The sequence below is a fragment of the Sinohyriopsis cumingii genome, chromosome 17 (assembly GCF_028554795.1).
Source record: "Sinohyriopsis cumingii isolate HCF-2022 chromosome 17, ASM2855479v2, whole genome shotgun sequence".
Lineage (NCBI taxonomy): Eukaryota > Metazoa > Mollusca > Bivalvia > Unionida > Unionidae > Sinohyriopsis > Sinohyriopsis cumingii.
In genome coordinates, this window is record NC_142977.1 from 90,897,568 (window position 1) to 90,914,774 (window position 17,207).

General features: G+C 43.4%; 1 long non-coding RNA gene across 1 annotated transcript in view; it reads right to left on the reverse strand.

The window, feature by feature from the left end:
- Positions 1-16,208, reverse strand: part of LOC149779406 (uncharacterized) — a 49,655-nt gene extending 33,447 nt beyond the window's left edge. Inside the window, exon 1 of the long non-coding RNA XR_016415404.1 lies at positions 16,027-16,208. This is a non-coding gene — a long non-coding RNA (uncharacterized LOC149779406). The remainder of the gene's footprint in view (positions 1-16,026) is intronic.
- Positions 16,209-17,207: the final 999 nt, after the last annotated feature.

Sequence of the window (17,207 nt, forward strand, 5' to 3'; positions counted from 1 at the left end):
TGGAAATGTCATCATTGCGGCTTACGTGACAGCTCATGCTCGCTTAAAATTGTACGAAGCTTTAGAACTGTTAGGGGAACGCGTCCTGTACTTTGACACGGACAGTTGCATTTACATCCATCACCCGATTCAACATCACCCTGACATCGAAGGAGACCGTTTAGGAGCCTGGACAGACGAGCATCCCGACGACAAGATTCTAAGTTTCGTCAGTGGTGGTCCCAAAAATTACTTCTACGAATACCGGGACAAACAAGGAGAAGTGCACACGACGTGCAAAGTGAAAGGACTGACTCTGAATTATCGTACCAGTCGTGTGGTCAACTTTGGGGTATTGAAAGAAGCCTTGCAATCGGGAGAGGATGGACACTTTAAAGTGACCACCTATCAACCGAACAAGATTGCACGTTTACCCACTCACCACATCGTCAGTCGACCCTTGGAAAAAGTCTATCAAATCGTGTACCAGAAGCGAGTGAGACTTCCCAACAACTTTACGTTGCCGTACGGTCACGTCGGTATTGGTCTGTATATAAAAAGGAACCCTAGGCAAGATCGATAGTTCATTGTGACTACCAAGACCGAGCGAACAAGATGAATACTTTCAGAGAAGCACAGAACAAGTTGTTTAGAAAGGCACAATTCAAGTGTGAGGCTTCTGAAGTGGAATGCGATTGTGAGCCTTGCGATGGGAACGATGCCGTACGTTCTGACCTTAGCGATTCCGTAAAGCATCATGGGAACTTTAGTGTCACTACCCCTCTCATGGAAAGTGATGCTGTGCATGTCAAACCTGAGGGATGCGAAAGTGATGCCGCTCGTCCTCTTGGACATTTTACTGGGTTTCGTTTTAAAGGGGAATGTTCACCTTCACGTCTACCCCCCAACGGATGTCATCCAGCCCTGAGCAAACTCCTACCCATGTCACTCAACCCTCATCGAAACGAACCTGTGAAAGACGAATATTCGTTCCCTGTGCGTTTGTCGGAATACTGCGACTTTGAAAATCGTCTTCAATCGTTCAAAGGAAAATGGCCTAAGTATCTGGGAGGACCGACCCCCGAAGAATTAGCTAGAGCCGGATTTTTCTACTTGGGCGAAGGAGATAAAGTCAAGTGCTTCAGTTGCGGTGTGTCACTTCACCACTGGGAACCGCAATTTTCGGCCTACGTAGAACATGCTCGATGGTCACCGAATTGTCATTACTTACCCTTAGTGGGACCGAGACATTGAAGTAACTTACCATAATCTGTTCATGGATACTTTACAAGAGAACATTCGTGCTTTGCCTGTGGAGTTGAGAGAACGCATTTACCGAGAGCTGGTCAAAATACAAGTGAAACGTAAAGAACAATTGCATCCGTTACGTCACCGGTGTTTGAACCACTGGTACCTGAAGGCTATACAAGGACTGATTCAATTGAAAGTGTTCCATTGGACAGACATTGATCAACGATCCCCTAGTTTTAAAAAGGATTGGTTTGTTATGGACGATTCTATCTACATCATTGTAAACTTACTGCATCGAATTCCAGAGGAAGAGTTAACGAATTACCAACATCTTGAACACAATGTCAACTTAGTGAAAGAGGAAACTTCTGAACGAATTGTAATGTGTAGATTAGTGACTAAACGATTTAAATTCGACACTGAAGTAAAACCATGTTTGTGCAAACAGTACATTTCTTGTGTCAGACCAAAGAGGATTTAGTATGACCTATTCATGGATACTTTGCTAGAGAACATTCGTGCTTTGCCTGTGGAGTTGAGAGAACGCATTTACCGAGAACTGATCAAAATACAAGTGAAACGCAAACGCAAAGTTATTCAACCGTTTTTAAATTATGCTCTGTTCCAAAGTACAAGAAGACTGATTATGAGTGGATATTACATTAGGCACAAAGTTAAACGAGGCTATTGGCCACCACCAAAGGATTCAAGAGAACATTTTGGGCTTGCCTGAGGAGTTGAGAGAAAGGATTTACCGACAGCTGTATTGCTTCTGAAACAAAGAGACTATAAAATCAGGTTGCCATGCCACCGATTATGTCACATATTATTGAACAGATTCCGTGGAAGGAACTCAATGACCATATTCAAACCGTGGATCATTACCATCGATTATTACAAGAACTGTATCCATTCAATTTGGGACGACAAGTGGTGTGTGTCTTAGTGACTTGTTTTCTGGGATTTCGTTTAACAGCCGATTCCTTGTGGACTCTTTACGATCAGTACTTACCACCTCAATGGCCTTAAATGGTCACGAAAAACTCCTTTTGCTCAAAGCCTTGCGTTTTCATCTGGATACTTCTCGACCTCAACAGGAAAAAAAGATTCGTCAACTTTTAGCTACCCAAGACGTGTATGACGATGTGTGTGTAGCTTGTGGCTTACACCCCCATTGGACAGATGTTCGTGATTGGAAAAAGGGGGGTTTTGAGGCTTGGACCCAAGAAGTGGCCCAGTATGCACAAGAGTTGTTCAAGGATAAAAGTTACTTTTCAACCTGTGTTAGTGACGGTGCCAGAAGAACCCGTCACCGAGAACAACCACTCGCTTCAGGACAGGACTGTCATGGACATTCCTGAAAGGCCATTCCGGGAGGACACTTGTGTGACAATACCTCATGTAGAGACTGTAAGAACATTACACACTGTCCCTAGGACATCTTGGTTACCCAAAACATGTTGTACAGACACTTGTTTATATTCCACTTTGATCGTTCTGATGTGTTTTTTATTCCTGTACATCACTATTTGGGTTTTATGTATTTTTGTCTTTCGTGTTCATATTTGAAACATTCAATAAACGTGTTCTGAAAAAAGTATATAAACTCTTGTCTTGTTTGTTTTCGTGTCACAAGTGACATTCCTCACACTATGGCTACCTCTACTGTCTCTGCTCCCTCTTCCTCTACTGTCAAAGTCATCGACGAACACTTAGATCGTGCCAGTTGGGAGGCATTGTATCTTCGCCATCCCTTTAACATGCTCATTGCTGGACCTAGCGGTTCAGGCAAAACCGAATTCGTCAAACGTTTGATCGAACATAAACATCACTTGATCGATCGGCCACCTCAGCGGATCGTGTGGTGTTACAAAGAGTGGCAATCGGCGTACAGCCTCTTGCGAGAAAGTCAAGGCGATTCCATCGTGTTTGTGGAAGGCATTCCTAAAGAAGACGACGGCATCGTCTCTGACTCCCGTCAAACCCATCTGGTCATTTTCGACGACATGTTAGGAGAAGACGAAGAAGAAATTAAACTGTGGTTCACGCGCAAAGGGCATCACCGTAATGCCAGTGTCGTTTACATCACCCAAAATTTGTTTCAACAAAGTAAAGCCCATCGCACCATCAGTCTCAATGCGCATTACGTGGTCTTGTTTAAAAGCCCTCGAGATAAATCGCAAGTGCAAGTCTTAGCCAAACAGTTAGGAACGCCTTGGCTGACTCAGGCGTACGACGATGCCACTCAAACGCCACACGCCTATTTACTCGTCGATTTGAAACCTACGACCCCCGAGGATTTGCGATTTCGTACCCACTTGTTTCACCACTGGTGCCAAGACGGAGGGCCTGTCCTGTACACGTCTCCGTCCTCGACTTCATTTCACTCCACCTAAAAAAATCTATAAAAACCTCAGACCCTTTTTCGTCTGTCTCACACAGTGTGAACATGACGTCCCTTCAGTCGCATCTTCCCGTCAAATTGATTCGTGCCTTGTATGGCATTAGTCGAGAAAAGAATCCACAAACACGAGCTCGTGTCTTAGAAGCTAGTCTCAAAGAAGTCTTACGATGGTTCACGGTGACGGCACGTCAATTACTCCAAGGAATCATTCAGATTCCTCATCAAACCAAACGCTTTTTCGATCGAAACAAAGTCGCTTTGACCCAACTGGCCGATCCCCGCATCGACACTCAAACCAAAAAACAAATCATTTTGAAACCTGGAGGGAGCGGTACTCTAGGAGGGGTCATCATTCGCTCTCTCGTAAGATGGGATTCCAATGCCCCCAAACTTCTCCCCAAGAAAAAAGTCCAACGAAGCCCCAAGAAGAAAAAGACCAGGTCCCCAAGAAGAATAACTTCTCCAGTGGCAGGACCCTCCTCTGATCAGACACCACCCCGGAAAAAGAAAAGAAGCCCCCAGAAAAAGAAACAGAGAAAAAGTCCCAAGAAAAAGAAAAGTCCACAGAAGAAAACTAGTCGCAAGAGAGGCACTTCGGCCAGGACGCAACCTTACACTCGCAAACCACGACCTGCCACGGCAGTGACTACGTCTCCGGCAGCCTCACGTTTGTCCACTTCTCCGTTGATGACACCAGGAACTGAAGAGTACTTGGAGACGTTGATCACACCAAGAACTTCTCCGTTGATGACCCCAAAAAGAACTTCCAAAGTAGCAGGACCCTTCAATTTAGTGGCAGTGGCTGCTGCTCACAAAGTACCTTCTCCCAAAATCAAAGTCCATGAAAGATCGGGCATGTTACAAAGTTTACTGGATTTGTCCAAGCAAGAACTGGCTCGATTTAGTCCGTTGCGTACCCCTGCACGACGTGTCATGCCTGTCCTCAAACTAATACGACGTAAAGACAATCAGTGGCGACGCGTTCCAGTATAAAAAAGGTGTGTGACCAAGTAGGGTATCAGTGTTTTTTTTTGGTGCTCCTGAAGACTCAAAGATGTCACCTTCCAGTAAACCCCAAGGAAAGAAAAGGAAAGGACTACCACCACGTTTAGTCAAACATGGGGACATGTTATCTGTCCTGTCCAAAGCTTCTCCACCCCTACGAAAAAAACTCATTCAATCGGCCTCCAAAGAGGTCAACGATACCGTGTGCGAATGTTGCTTGAACGTCTTGAAAGGCACGATCCTTTGTCCAAACACCAGAAACAATGCTTAGGCAAACATCGTCACGTTCTTCGCCAAATGGTTCAAAAGAAAATTCCCATTCGTCAAAAAAAGAAGATGTTAGTGCAACGTGGAGGTATTTTACCTCTCTTGTTAGGCCCCATACTGAAAGGAGTCTTGGGAACCATGTTGGGAGGACTGGTGGGAGCAAGATAAAAAGGCCCTCGGAAGTCCCAAGATCTCAGAATTGACCCCTGACAACCCCATGGAAGGACGGAAACTAGCTTTAGTGCCTTACAAACGATGGATGGAATACCATCGGTGGCAAGAACAACGCACCCCGCATTTACCTCCCAATCCCAATTTGAGCGAGATGTCCCAGTTACAACACGAATTGCAGTCCTTGATGGATCGCCAAGATTTGTCCGAAACAGAAAAATCGCAAAAGTACGGTCAACTCTTGCAACGACTGCAACTCTTTCACCAGAAAGCTTTAGACGAAACAGCTCTACCCACTTTGAAAGATTTTAAGACCTTGATGAAAAGTCCAGCACCATCACCAGTACCAGTACCAGTACCACCACTACCAGTGACCAAGACAGAAAAAGGAGAAGAAGAAGAAGGGTTTCAAACTCCACCAGAAAAAGTACGCAAGTTAACAACACCACCAACCTCCAGAATTGGATGGATTAAAAAGATGATGGCCAGCCCTTCTTCATCACAAGAAAAAAAGAAAGTGAAGACAGAAGTGAAGACAGAAGTGAAACAAGAACCGATATCCCCCGCTCAGACATCCTCCTCTTTAACACCTATTGCCGGTCGCACACGCAAAGCATTGCAATCCAAGAAAGTACCCCAAGAGAAAAAGAGTAGCATCCTCCAAGAGTGGGTGTCTTATTAACACACCAACACAAAAAAAATGGAAAAAGTCTTAGCCAGCATTTACTACGATCCCTCTCATCCTGCAGGTTACGCAGGAGTTCAACAATTGTATCGTGCTGCCAAAAGTCGACTGAAAAGTCTCCGTTTACCTCAAGTGCAACGATGGTTACAAGAACAAGCTACCTACACTTTACACAAACCCATTCGTCGCAAGTTTGCCAGAAGTCGCACCCTAGTGGAAGGCATCGATCATCAATGGCAAGCCAATTTAGCCGATGTCTCTCATTTGGCCAGCTACAATCGTGGCTACAAATATTTGTTTTGTGTCATCGACGTCTTTTCCAAATTTGCCTGGGTCGTGCCCTTGACTTCCAAATCGATCAGCGAGTTAGTGCGAGCCCTGCAACGGGTGTTGAAACAAAGCGGTCGTCACCCTCTTCGATGGCAAACGGACAAAGGCACCGAATTTCTGAACCAAGCTTTCCAAAAAGAATTAAAGAAACGTGACATTCATTTTTTTACCACCGAGAATCCCGAAACCAAAGCCAGCATCGTGGAACGTTTTCAACGCACTTTGAAAGAACGCATGTGGAAATATTTTACGCATCACCACACTCTGAAGTACATCGACATCTTACCGCACCTGGTGCAAGCGTACAACCAATCTTACCATCGAAGCATCGGACGTGCCCCGCAAGACGTGACTCCCGAGAACGAAGTGTTGGTGTTCGAGCGCCTGTTTGGTACGTCCCCGACGAGGGCTGTCCCCAAGAAAAGTGGAGAGTTGGCCGTAGGAGATTGGGTGCGCATTGGCAAAACCAAACGCACTTTCGACAAAGGTTACTTACCTAACTGGACCACCGAATTGTTTCGTGTCACTGGACGAGTGCATGGCCGTCATCCTGCCGTCTATAAATTGGAAGACATGAACGGAGAAGTGCTCAAAGGAACGTTTTATTTGCCCGAGTTACAACGTGTCACCAAAAAAGAAGACGACGTGTACGACATCGAAAGCATTCTCGAACGCAGAACCCGTAAAGTGGGCAAACGACGTGTCAAAGAAGTCAAAGTACGTTGGAAAGGATATCCACCCAGTTTTGATTCTTGGATCGACGCTTCGCAAGTCATCGACTATAAAAAGAAGTGACCATCATGCCTTTTCACACAGACGCAGCTACGTCGACCACTCCTCCTTCACCTAGTTCTTCTGTGCAAGATTTACAAAAACAACCCTTGTGGGTGTGGTGTGGAGAACGTGTGCCTAAAACGCAAATCGTCTTTTTCTGCCAAATCTTCGTGGTGTATTGTGTCATCGGAGCAGCCATCGCCAATTTGAGTTTGCAACAAGGAGACAAAGAATTGTGGACCATTTTATTAAGCAGTTGCATCGGTTACCTGCTTCCAAATCCCTCCCTGAAATTCTCCTCGAACGGGAACCACGGGAACCTTGTGTCCAGTGCCAGTGCCAGTCACCACTCCAACAACAACCACAACCAGAACCCCATTTTGGGCGGAGACACGCCTCTGACATCCACTAACCCCTCGGACAGCCACAGAACTCTGGAATTATGAGTCACCAAAACCAATTTTACTTAACCTTACCCAGTGACAGTTCCATGGAGGTGTTTCCCCACAACACGTTGTGCTGTTACACGGCCAAATTACCTCAGGCCATCCCCTTAGATCACGAAGCCCATTGGGAAGTGGCTTTAGTACAAATTATTCACCCGACCCAAGTCCTCAATGTCCTTCCCAATCAAAATTTTTTTGATGTGGAAATTCATGACGAGCAAATGCAACAGTGGATGGATAGCAATGTCAAATATGACAAGAAAACCCGTACACAAAAGTACACCACCTATCACTTGTTTATTCCCCCAGGCTATTATTTTAGTGGTCAACATTTGGTCAGCACCATAGCCACCAGGTTTAATGGCGTGTTTCTGAAAGCTTTGGAGCATATCAACAAAAGTGTCACCATGGAGTACCACAAAGCAGCTCGTCGCTTCTCGATGAAATTTGAACGGAGTAAAATCCTGTCCATTTTATTTTGTCCTGAATTGTTTGACATGTTGGGCGGAGACATGAACATGAGAATGGCCATGGTCAAGAAAAACGAATTACCCATCGTTTACGACAACGAGTCGTTTAGCAAGTTATTTCGTACCCCAGTAGAACTGAACCAAGGACTGAATTTGATGTTCGTGTATTCCGATGTGGTGGAGTACAACGTGGTGGGACACACCTCCGTACCGTTACTGCGTGTCATTCCTTTCAAAGTGGATTCTGCCACGAACGCTGACGAGGAAGGTGGAAACACTTACCACGTCCACCGCGAATTTGTCCATCCTCACTATTTGCCTGTCAGCAAGTCGTATTTGGACACGGTCAACATTACTATAAAAGGAGATTTGGGACAAAATATTCCATTCACCAAAGGGAAAGTCACGGTGAAACTCCGTTTTCGAAAACGGTTTTCTCACGACTCTTAAGTCATGTATCCAGTGTACCGAGGGGTTGCTCGACAGCGAGGACACGGTTTAGGAGATATGTTAAAATCGGCCTTTCGTTCGGTGGCCCCGGTGTTGAAACCGATGGTGACACGAGGATTGCACGCCTTGAAAGATGCGGCACTGACGCAAGGCAAAGAATTTCTCCAAAATGTCATCATCGACAAACAAAACCCTAAAGAAGCCTTCATGAGGGCAGGCAAAAATGTCTTGCTGCAAACGGGCAAAGACATTTTGGGTCGCCGAGAAACACCTATAAATGCTCTGCACGCTACCGAGTCAGGCATTCAGCAAGGACAAGGCAGAAAGAGACGACGAAGAAAACACCCTTTCACCAGACTTCAAGCGAGAAAGGCCAAGAAAAGAAGAACCGTTCGAGACTTAGACGTTTTCGATTATTGAGACACAGAGAAAAAATGATGCTCCGAGAATCTTGCGCTTGTTCCAAGACGGAACTGGACCTGTTTGCCATGCCCCCCACGATGATAACGATGCAAGAATCCCAATGGGTGGAATTTCACCCCGTCTCCTCACTGACCGATTCCGCTCCCATCGAGTTTGAAATCAAAGGACAACCCGAAGATACATCGATCTGAATAGCAGTTACTTGTACCTGAAAGTCAAAATTCTAGATAAGACTGGAGGTCATATAGACGATGAAGCAGTAGCTCCCGTCAACAATTTCATGCATTCCTTGTTCAGTGGAGTGGACTTGTACTTGAATAACAAACTGGTCAGTAGCAGCATGGATACTTACCCTTATCGTGCCTACCTGGAAAATCTCTTGACGTACGGAATAGATGCCAAGAACACTCATCTCAATGCCTGTGTGGTATGGGAAGCTGACGAACCTACCAAGTTTGAAATATTGGAAACTGATGAAAAGAAAGACAACAATGATGGATTTGTAGAACGAAGAAAGAGAATCACGGGAGCCGACACAAGTTTAGAACTGATGGATCGTTTGCATTTGGACATGTGGTTGCAAGAAAAGTATTTGCTGAACGGGGTGGATGTCCGCCTGAGACTGAATCGTAGCAGTACCGCTTTCCATTTATTGGCTGATAGTGACGGTTACAAAACCAAAATCCAAGAAGCCAGACTCTACGTACGCCGTGTGGAAGTGTTACCTAAAGTGGGAAACGACATCAGTCAGACGTTGAGCAGAACGACCGCCAAGTATCCCATACGACGCGTGGAAGTGAAAACCTTCACCATTCCCAAGGGACAGCGATCCATGATCGAAAATCATCTGTTCCAAGGACAGTTACCCAAACGTTTGATCGTTGGTATCGTCGAGAATACAGCCTTCAACGGAGCTGCCGAAAAAAAATCCTTTCTACTTTCAACACTTTGGCGTGTCCAAAATCGAAGTCAGTCGCGATGGCAAAACCTTGTGTACCCGACCTTTTGAACCTGACTTTACCAAGAAGAATTACTTGAGATCGTACTTGTCCTTGTACGAAGCCACCGGACAGTTAGGAACCAATACCAGTCACGGTATTACGTACGAGGATAATGCAGGAGGATACGCTTTGTGGGCTTTTGATTTCACTCCAGACCAAGGCAGCGACGAGGGACATTTCCACCCTATAAAATCAGGCCAAATTCGTGTGGAAATTCAGTTTAAAGACCGAGACCCTGATGAAACGGTGAACGTCATCCTGTATGCAGAATTCGATAATACCATAGAAATCAAGTTTGAGAGAAGTCATCCTAGATTACTAGAAACCATGGAAGACTGTTGTCCCTCTTTACCTAGTGGAGAAACTTTGGACATGAAATGTGAGGAGACTGTGGAAGAAGAAGTGATCATGATGAAGTCGAGATGGCCAGAACAAGAAGCCCATTTAGTCTCCTGTTTTGCCAAACACTTGGTCGAAAAAATGACGGAATTGATCAAGAAAAATTGCTATGGATGTCAAAACGATCATCCCAGTCAAATTCAACACGATAAATGCCTGATGCTGAGTCAAGAAGAAAAATTGAACGAGTATCTGGACGAGGCTTGGAGTCTCATCTCGGACAAAGACGTGTTGCACCAGTGGTATAAAGACTTGCGTGAACATTCTTGTCCACCATTAACCACTCAAGAGATCCATCGTATCGAAGCTCTCCTGAATCAGAGTGAGAAGACGAAACGAAGAAACGGTTACTTGTCAGACATTTTCAAGCAAAAAGTCAGGATCGAATTGACGACTTATTATTACCTGTGAAGAAGAAAAAAAAAACACACAGATCAATGGATACCTGGGAACTTTATTACCTTTTGAACCACAGTTCGTATACGGCTTCTTGGAATCCTGTTGTCTGTGCTAAAGATGAACTCCCTCATCGCAAACCTCAAGACCATCTAGCTTACGTGATCAACACGGACGACAGTCATCTCCCAGGAACCCACTGGGTAGCCGTCTACTTTCTTCAAGAAGGATGTGTGGAATATTTCGATTCGTACGGATTGCCCCCTTTGGAAGACGATATCATTGACTTTATGAGAAGAAATGCTCAGACCACCCGATTCAATAATGTAAAATTACAAGGCACAGATTCCTTGGTGTGTGGACAGTACTGTGTGTATTTTCTGCATCATCGCAGCCTGGGCTATTCCTTAGAACATTTAGTGACTCATTTTGATCCTCGTTCTTCTTCTAGAAACGATGTGAAAGTAGATCGATGGTTTTGTGACCATTATGCTTATCTTTTGTCTCAAGCTAGGAAACGTAGTGTCCATCAATGTCCTAATGATTTCCAACAGTGGAAATTACAATTTCATTCACAACGTTGTCAGCCCTGTTTAAAGTAGACTGTATTTGAAGAAAAAATGTTTGATGTTATCATGTTGGATTATTGTTTAAAATATGTTAGAGTTGTTGTTTAGTGTTAAGTGATTTTTGAATAAAAAATGTTGTGTTTTGAAAAATAAATGCCTTTGTGGTTTGTTTGGCTATAAGAATGTTGGATTGATGCTCTTTAATTTCTTACTATCCCTCCCATGACACTCATTGAACGTTGCGACTCGAAAACCGTGTGGGGATGTTTTCCTTCACGTCCGCGCTTTGACTTTAAGAACCGGGTTGTTTCCAGTCTAACCATCCATTGTCGACTCATCCTCCTACGAAGATGTGCTCCAAACTAGCTAAGCTCAACGAAGCCTACGTGAATTTGCATAGGGTCAGACACAGTCTGATACCGAAGCCAGAAGAAATAGAGAATGTGAGAATGTTAAAAGTCACTGAAGACCTGATAGAAGAGCTCTTCAGAGAAGAAATGAACAGGGAGAAAGAAGAATGGACAGAGAAGTACAGACTTCAGAGACAGTAGCAACAGCAGCAACAACAACAGCAGCAGCAGCAGCAACCTGAAGCTGACAGAGGCTTTGTCGATTGTCGTATCGACACCAAAGAGTTCTTCTTCTCTTTCCGAAGAAGCAGATCTATCGCCAGAAAGTCTATCCTCAGAGGACATCGCATTCTTAGAAACTGAAAAAAGATTGCCATAGCAAACAAAAACAGCCCTTTTCAGGGCTACCCCAATACTCTAGAAAAGAAATAACCATAAATTTGCCAATGTGTGTAGGTAGAGTAGTGTGAATATAAACACTGACTCTTTTTTTAAAAAATGTGAGGGTATGTGTTTGTGTGTTTGTGTGTTTGTGTTTGTAAGTGCTCACGTAAGTTGGAATGGATAGTAGATTAAAATAATGTTTTTTTGGTGTTTGAGGTGTAGATTTGGGGTTAGATTGAATTGCTTTGCGTATGTAAATAGTCTATTGAAGTGATTTATAAAAAAAATTTAAAATAGTGATGGGTAGCATAAAAAAGTGAGTGAGTGTTTCTTTTAGGTCCGCGCGTTGTTTTTTTTTTTTGGTCATGATCTAGGTAAGATCAATTTTATGTTTTTTAGGGGGATGTTTTCCATCACGTCCGCGCTTTTAGTATAAATTAAAAAACTAATCGTCAGTTGGGCTACCCATCGTCGACCTGTTAACAGCAAGACAATGAATACAAGGATTGTGAAACTGCTAGAACTCCAGATGCACCTGGAATATGCCAGGCGCATGGTAAATGAACTATCAGCGGAGGCTATCGTAGAAGAAGCAAGAATAAAGAATGAAGAGGAGGAGAGAAGAGAGAGGGAAGAGGAGGAAAAGAAAATAGGAGAGAGGATGACTTATAAGATACCAGAGACAGAGGATTGGGGTGCTGAAGCGAATCATCCCGTCTCTGCACTCTCAAGACAAAAAGTAAAAAGAGACTGGAGTCGAAGATGTGTGTGTGGCGCCAGGCCTGGAAGATGCAACCATTAGATAGGTGCATCTGGAGTTCAAAACAAAAAAACAGCCCTTTCAGGGCTAACCAATACTCAAGAAGAGAAATAACCATCAATTTGCCAATGTGTGTAGGTAGAGTAGTGTGAATATAAACAATCACTCTTTTTAAAAAATGTGAGGGTATGTGTTTGTGTGTTTGTGTTTGTAAGAGCTCAGGTATGTTTGTGTGAATAGTAGATTATGGGTTTCTTAGCGTATGTGGAGAGTATAGTTTGGGTTTTATTATATGAAATGAGAAAAAGTGGGGGATGTTTTCCTTCACGTTCGCGCGTTGTTGGGTCATGATCTAGGTAAGATTAATTTTATGTTTTTAGGGGATGTTTTCCATCACGTCCGCGCTTTCACTATAATAACCCGCAAAGTTTGATGTTGGAACCATTCTAAGGAATAACTGAGACAAAATGACTCAAGTATCAGTTCTATTTAATCTATTGAGAGACATCTATTTCTGGATAATGGATGTAGAATATGTTTTAGGAAGAACAGAAGAGGAATGGAGGCATGGAGATATGAAAGACTTTGTAACCAGTCAAGTTAAAGGCCTAAAGACAGCAAGAGATATTATAGCAGGGATGATTGAAGAAGAAGTCAGTAAGTCAAGAGGCTTCATTAACCCACCTTACTTCAGAGTGGGAAGTTTGAAGGAAGCACTGGATCATGTCAGCCAAGTCCGGTGCTTCCTAGAAAAACTATTGTACTGGACAGAGTGGAGAACTGTAAAATGGGGGTTGGACAAGGTGAAGAAAGGGGAAGATCTGATGAGAACAGTAATGGAGGAAGAAGTAGAGAAGATTAAAGAGAAATGGAGGGAAGAAAGAAAAGATGTGGAAAACAAAAAGAAAAAGGAAGAGTTTGAGAGGCTAAATAACAATTGGATAAAGATACAGACGAAGTTTAGAGAGTTGGGCCATCCTGACTGGTTACCAGAGGAGGAGAAGAAGAGGAAGAAGAAAGGAATAATGGAAAAAGTGAGAACTTGGTGGAAGAAGTGGAGGAAATAGAAGAAGAAGAAACCCAAAGGCCCTTTTCAGGGCCAGCCATATTTCTCGAAAAGAGAATGACTTTTCAATTGCCTACCCCATTTTTTTAATTTAAATTTAAATTTTATTTTTTTTATAAAAAAAATCCCATATTCAATTTCCCTTGTCGCTAGAGTGACCCAACAATTTTTCCCCATGTTAATTTCCCTTGTCGCTAGACAGACCCACGATTTATTCCCATGTTAATTTCCCTTGTCGCTAAAGTGATCCACGATTTTTCTCCATGTTAAATCTCCATTGTCGCTAAAGTGACCCAGGGGGGTCTGTAATGCTAATTCCCATTGTCGCTAATGTGACCCCTTTCACTACTCTCAACATGTGGACCGACGTTCAATCTTCTACGCTTGTTGTCCATAGGACCGACACCAGCCTATGGATACGAAGAGTCTATGTGGAGAGGCAAGGATGCCTCAAGAGAGTACTAATCTATGGCCCTACAGTTAGGCGAAGCTTAAGAAGAAGAAGATGTCACAGATGCCCTTTATGTTAAGAGCATATTAACATAAACCCAAAGGCCCTTTTCAGGGCCACTCCAGTCTCTCGAAAAGACGTTGACTTTCATTGCCTACCCCTTTTTTATTTTTATTTATTTTTTTTTAAAAAATAGAGACCCCTCCCTGTTTCATTTTTCACCTGTTCCATTTCCATAGACCCATCAGGTCGGGACCGTATTAAAATAGGGTCCCGACCCTGTTCCATTTTCCCTTGAGGCTCAACAGACCCAAGATTTTTTTTAATTTTTTTTTGCCTATGTTAAATTTCTCTTGAGGCTCAACTTGCCCACGATTTTTCCCCATGTTAATTTCCCTTGAAGCTATAATAGCCCAGGGGTTTCCGTAATGTTAAATTTCCCATTCAGGCTATAATAGCCCAGGGTGTTTTTTAATGCTAATTCCCACTGAGGCTAATCTAACCCCATTCACTACTCTCTTTCCTCATACGTACTACGTAAAATCTGCACATCTTGTACTGAGAACATTTTAGAGAAAAAGATCGCAAAAATGCAACCTGAATCGAGTGCGATGCAGGGATTAACCAACCATTTCATTCGGGAGTGGCTGGTGACCTAGGCTAATCTTTTGAATCAGGGATTGGGGGAGTTTTTTTTTCATCTCCAAAATTGTACCACAAGACAGTTAATGTTTCAACTAATGTAATTATATATATTTCCTTTTTTCTATGAATCAAGAGCAAGACAATTTTGTTTTTAACACAATAGAAGCATACCCCGTCACCCCATCCCTTCAATTGTAGACCCCTCCTCAAAAATACGGTTTCCTTCAGGTGCCATTTTACTACTAATATACAACGTTGCGGCAGTGACATTTTCCTATGAAAGCAGACAGCTCAGGTGGCCTAGTGGTTAGAGCGTCCGCCTCGGAAGCGGGAGGTCGTGGGTTCGAACCCCGGCCGAGTCATACCAAAGACTTGCAAAAATGGTACAGCTGCCTCGCTAAGCGCTCGGCTTTAAGAGGTTAGTGCTAGGACTGGTCGGCCTGGTGTCAGGATAATGTGACTGGGTGGGACATCATGATACGTGTCTGCGGCATAGTGCCCCAGTGCTAGACATCACTATAAACTGCCACACTGCAGACATCGTAGCGATATGACTGAAAAATTGTTACAAGCTACGTTAAAAATCCTAATTACTCCCACGCACACTACTAATATACAACGTTGCGGTAGTGACATTTTCCTATGAAAGCATAGCGCTCCGGTGGCCTAGTGGTTAGAGCGTCCGCCTCGGATGCGGGAGGTCGCGGTTTCGTCCCCCCCCACCCCACCCCCCACACACTTTCAATGGTCCTCCCTTTTAAAAAATTCCGTTTTCTTCAGGTGGCAGTTTACCACTAAATACACAGAGTTGGGGCTGTGGCATTTTCCTTCAGAATTGAGGTAATATACGATGAACATGTAATTATTAAAGAATTAAGTATTTGTTAAATTGTTTGCCTTTCTTTAATAATTCACAAGCACTTTACTAGAATTACCACAAAGGTGTTACTCGGTAGATTTAACAACAACAGTGTAATTGGTCACGACGAGTAGTAGTGCTGGCCATGATGCCATTTCACCCACACAAAGCACATAGTGACTAATATATTTTGCATAGACAACCCGTTGTATCATAAGCCTATCAAACTGAGATCTTGAAATTTAAAGTTTGTACATGCCCACGTATGTTCTTCTAATTCAACGTGTATTCAGTTGTATACGCGTCTATATATAAAATAAACTATAACATTTAAGTCTATGTATTTTGGGCTAGATGGACTGAAAGTAAGCAAACAAGCATGTATGTATACATGAATACACACATAGAAGGAAGAATGCAAGCCAGATGGATGGATATACAAGTGGAAAGCTTGATAAAATGTGTCACAATAATACATCAAACCAGCATACATGAATCTCTTCTGAATGGCTATTGACCAAACATATGTTCAGCCCAGACTCCGGCATCATAATGAACAGAAAGATCAATCAAATGTCACGTGCGTCGCAATCAATCACCATGGTCACGGCATATCAAATCAGTGAACAGACGGCGTACTTAGATCAGTTCCAACCGATCAATCAACCGCCTGACGGGTTTCAGTACAACATGGGGCTCTGCTTGGGAAAACATGGATACGGTTTTCTTTCATCAAGAGTCTCGCTCGATCTGCCGAAAATGCATGTGTTGGCAGGCACAACGGGGTTTCTATATCGTATGCTTTTATCTCTCACCCCACCACAACGACTCCCTCCCGACCAGACAATGGATATGTTAGTCAGAAAGCATTGTTTTCTTGAGATGAATCTGTCGATATTTAGGGGCCGTCTATTTAGTACGTACTAAAAATCTGGCAAATCTTGACCCCTCCCTGTACACATTAGTATCTTTTTACACACCACACCTGCGTATGTACGCTTGACGCATTCCTCACCCCCAAGTTTATAGAACGGCCTATATTTAATCCACGCAGAAACCATAAAGGATTAATAATATTAACGTGTTTAATAAAACAGATAGTCCACCGACGTTGAACGTCTGGCTGCATCAAAGAAATAAGCTGCGTAACTTTAAACAGTTTGTCTAATGTCCTCAAAATTCAAACGCCGACTCGACCCAGTCGAGCAGGTTACGTATTAAACAAATTACTATCGATGTTTCACCCCCACCCACCCACCCCCCGTTTCCTATGCGTATGTACATTATCAGTAGACACACCCCATACGCAAGCGTATGCATTTGGGTTAGCCCCTCCTGGCGTACGTACTAAATTAACGGCCCCTTATGGCTGCGAATACTACGCTATTGCGAAGTCTATGATATACTATGAGACGTATAAAATTGTAGATATGCTCAGTAAACTGTCATGAAACGGTGAATTTTTTGAGTGCGGTAAATACGTCATATCATGCCACTAAACTACGCCATCTTACCCCCACCCATCCCACTTCTCCCATTCAGAGGGCTAAATATTGACCTTTCCTTCAGTTGCGGTCAAGACTGATACAATGACATTTTACGAGTGGGATAATTTCATTAAGTTTTTGAAAAGGCATGGCAAAACATATATGCTTTCTGCTCGTACAACCCA